Consider the following 4784-nt stretch of genomic DNA (forward strand, 5'->3'; position numbering starts at 1 on the left):
ACTGCATATCAATATATCTATCCTACACAAGTATGCCAATAGTTTCAAACAATAGATTAGAAAAGTATTTATGCTATGTTGTCATGATACGGGGACTTTCTGGTAGATGGCCTCGACTTTTCCTCAAGCCATGAAAATGCACTATAATTTGCTTGTCATCAATGCCTGCAAATCTCTATGTCTCTCTCAACATAGCAGATCATCATTAGACACTAAATCCTTCAATGGGAGCCTACAAAATGCTCGCATTAGATCCCTCATTAGACACTATATGTTCATCACCAGGAGCATGTAAAATGTTTGCATCAAATCCTTCATTAGCAGTCTGTTCATTAGACACTTCAGGCTCAAGAACAACATGAGGTTGTATGTTTGCACCGGAAACTTGATTAGATATATTAGATTCAGTCAGTTCAATATTGATTGGGGGAGTTATAAAATAAGTAGAAATTGGTTTCATTTTCTCATAGGTTCCCTACATACAAGCAGTTTTACAACACCGTCGGGTTTAACTATTGGCCAGAAACTGAAGAGTTGAATTAGATATAATTATGGATGTGATCTACCTGCTTGTTGCGCATGCTACTCTTGCAAGCTGCGACTATCCGTTTGCGCAAGCTCGATGCCATGCTCGTGCTGCCGCCGCTGCCTCCCACGCAGGCTACACCCAGGGTTGGATCTCCATCTTCTTGTCCTTCCGTTCGTTTGAAGCTCGGTGACCGCCCTCCAATGAGGACGCGAGGAAGTGCTGTGTCGGTCTGTCCAGCGGTGGCTAGGTTAGGAGCGACCCAGGCAGGAGGCTGGAGCGAATGAATTGCGATTTTTCCTGCTGTCAATCGATATGGGAGGCGCTCGTTTGGGCCGCAAGCCTGCTATAGGTCCTACCTTTCACTTATGTTATTGGCCCATCCAAATTGAGACATTTTTCTTCATTTCTTACATTGCCTGCTCGTGCATTGGGACGAACAAAACTAACCTGGGCCAACCTGGACAACTCAAACTAGGTGCACACTTGCCAGCCACCCGAGGCAGCCGCCCATACCAGCTCCTATGGTGGCGTCGCCCCTTTTTGCGTGTATGATTGGGGTAGTGAAAAATATTCCAGTGGCGCTTTTAATTTACCCATAGAATGGTTTAATTGCTTGTCTCTATGAACTGAGTTCGCCAATAATGTGAAGGATGCCAGTCTTTTCATCCTATTGTAGATTGCTTAGATCTCGATATGCCAAAAGTAATTGCATGAAATATACACTAAAAGCCAGTGTGATGTGCGTGGCTACAACTAGTATGACTACACGTCCTCATATAACATATCAAGGATGCACCATCTTACAAGATTAACCATTCGACTTACCAATGCAGTGTGGGAAGAAAGAAGTATTGGGACTGCATATCCAAGCAATTTATGCCAAGGACTCCTTCGTACAACCTTGTAAGCGAAAAAGAAGTTGCAGTGTGCCTATACAAAGAAATAGCGTAAGTTCAGTTACCTGCTTCTTGGAATTTTAGTTAGCCACTTATTGCAAAATTGTTCAAATACATTGCTTGGCTTAATTTAGTTTGCTACTGATTACATAATGCCACAACCTGTTAATCCTATTATACACTGTGCCTATCTATGTGTTTGATACTTACTGTTAAGAATTACCTGTTTGCCTGAACTTAAATAGCTACTTGTTTGTTTAACTGCTTTGCTGTTGCAACAACGGGTTACAATGATGTTTATAACTACTTTTCAACATCCAATTGAAACTCTTTAATTCCTTGTTTGTTTAACTGGTTTGCTGTTATAACTCCCAGTTGAGATGTTTTGCTAACTTCAACTTTTCTGAATCCAATCGGAACCTTAATGGCAAAACAGGTTAGCCCAAGATCAAAGAGCGAGGTCCCCATGGACGTTGTATCATCCCACAACAGTGGCACCGGCCCAATCGTGCATTATGAATTGCCAACTGCTGATGCTCTAGAGGCTAAACTAGTGGTAGAAAGAGATTCTGCTTCTGCACTTAGAGATGAAGTTGACATGTTCAGGAAGCAAACAACACAATCAAAAGCAGTACTCAAGACAACCATTAAATATTTGGTGGATTTCAAAACAAAGCAAGCTGAGACTAACCACATTGTTAAGGTCCTGAAGGAAAAAAGGAAATTAAATTACCACTTGGTAAATCATAGGTGAAATGTTCTTTCCATTGTTGAACAACCTTTGTGTTGTTTGTTCATGTAATCAATCAAACCATTTGTTTTAGAGATCATGTAATAATTGTTTTTTGTTTTTTAGTTTGTAATTTTATTTGAGCACAAGTCTATATTAATTGATAAGACTCGGAGACATTTCATTTTGATTGCTGCCAGACCTACAAATATGCCTATCGGGCCGAATGTGCATTCAGCAATAATAGTAGTATAGATGGACCATAAGTGGCACGCATCAGAAAGGGCCAAGATGCTGTAGTAGCTTGGCTAAAAAAAGGATGCTGTTGTAGCAAAAAAAGTACAACGGCCTGGCTTATGTATGTTAGTTGATATTATTGATCCATATACTCTATAAGTGTTTATATGTCTGCTAGTTCTATACATTCTTGGTTGATTGACTCGGTATTTGAATCTTGATACATCGCTTATGTACATATCTAAATGGGAGTACACATTATGCTGCGTGTGACATTTGAGTTGGATATGAAGTGTTCCAAATATTCAAATTCACCTTAAACTGGATTCTAGCTTCTGAATTTGAGTATCGGCATTTGTAAACTATATTCATATATGAAAGTGGAATACATCTTTGTCATCCTTTTGAAGATATATAAAAACACATAGAATGATTTATAAAGGTTCATATAGGAATACAAAATGGATTCGAATTTAGTTGCCAGGGTAAACGTGGATGCTTATTGTCCCAAAATTTGAAAGAACCGGAAAAATGTCCACTCCCACGTCGGCTGCCCGAAGCCAAGTGTTTGGGAGATGGAAATTATTGTCTACCCGTTACACGGACAATCCATCGGCCCAATTTCCACTACTCTAAATAGGGATAGGTAGTAACTTCAATTAGACATGACACGACCGCCTCTGAGCCCATTCCAACATGGTGGGCGCCAAACATGGGCGGCAAAACACATTTGATTCAAGCTCGTCCGAAAGACCTCTGTTTCTCCCTCCATTTCCCCATTCATACACGATGGGCGGCAAAACAAACTCGACTCGGCCGAAATCGATGTAGGCAAATATTTTCAATAGGGGCAGGTTTGTAACTTCACTCAGACGTGACACAACCGCCCTACCTGTCAGCCCCGTTCATACACCGTGGGTGCCAACCATGGGCGCCAACCACCCTCTTCTCGCCCGAAATCGCTCTGGGCAAATATTGGCGAGATGCGAGATTACCGCCGTATGCCCAACCGACGAGACGTCCAAATTCTAGACAGGGGCTAAGTTCGTAACTTTCCCATATTTCAAACAGGCGCGTCCCAAAAACATGGTTCCATGTACCTCTCCCTCCATTTTCCCATTCATACACCATCCGCGCTAGAACACCATCCCCACACCAGCCTTCGTCTGCCACCCCATCCATCGCCGCCCCCTCCACCCCATCCATCGCCGCCGTCCTCCACCACATCCATCGCCACCATCCTCCACCATGCCGGAGTGCCTACCAAGACCGCGTCGTCCACTGCTAGAGATGGACGTTTCTCATCCACGGCGACGGACCAAGAGCCTTGCATTGCATCCTCTCGCTTCATCGGTGCCGTCGTCCACTTTGCTGGGGCCGCTCAGACGACCTTCTCTTCCACCACAACGGGACTTATCCCCCGATGCACCCGTCTACCATTGCAGATCTGCTTCAACGCTACCAACAGCCATCGCACCCCCAATGCCTACACGGCGCCGCAAGAGAGGTGCTACTTCATATCTCCTTAACTTTTTGATCTCAACCAGAAAATAGATCTTAACTTGTTTACTCTACTTTCTTTTCAGCTCTTAGAATTTAGTTCTTAGTTCGAAGCAAACAATGGATGCTAAATATCATTTCTCTGGTTTGCAGCTTCAAATCTGCCATGGCACAGTCATAATACGGTTTAATTGATCATGCTTCGAATTTAATTGATCATGTTGGTTCTATGGTGGTTTCTTTAATAGAAATCGGAGGGGAAACCCTCTTTTGCTTAAAAAATATGCTTAGAGTTTCCCCCTTTTATGATCACTATACGACCAGAATACGCGCTTCGTGTCATAATAGCACTGCTCCACCCATCAAGCTAAACAAGCTTAGTTGTTCAAATATGAATCTGATATTATTAAAACAAAGTCATTTAGTTGGTCAGCTAAATGTTCCTAAATTAGTTTCAAAAATGCATGTTCACCGCTCGGGTGTGTATCTCTATAGGGTGCCCACGATGGGCTGGCCCACCCTGGGATTTTGGGTCGTCCCAGGCCCCGATTCCCCTCTGTTCTGCCGCGCTCTTCTGATCTCTACTCGCCCCCAGCTGCTTGCCTCCCCGGCGACTTGCCGTCCCCGGACAGCATGACTCTAGGAGGAGATGCCAGACTAATAGCAGGTCAGGAGCCGCTCGCCCAACAGCATCACCGCTGCCCGGGCATGGTGAAGTGGATTCTAGTATCGACGATAGAGATGGGACGGGTGGTCATGCTTTTGGTTGTTTCCCGGTGTGCTCCCGTCCTTCTCTAGTCGTCCCAACATATCCCTTTCCATCCTGGCCTTCTCTACCAGATCCAATGGTGGTTTCCTCAGGTCTAGTGATCTTGCCTCTTGTTGCTTGGTT

This window comes from Triticum aestivum, chromosome 5B, assembly GCF_018294505.1.
Source record: "Triticum aestivum cultivar Chinese Spring chromosome 5B, IWGSC CS RefSeq v2.1, whole genome shotgun sequence".
Classification (NCBI taxonomy): domain Eukaryota; kingdom Viridiplantae; phylum Streptophyta; class Magnoliopsida; order Poales; family Poaceae; genus Triticum; species Triticum aestivum.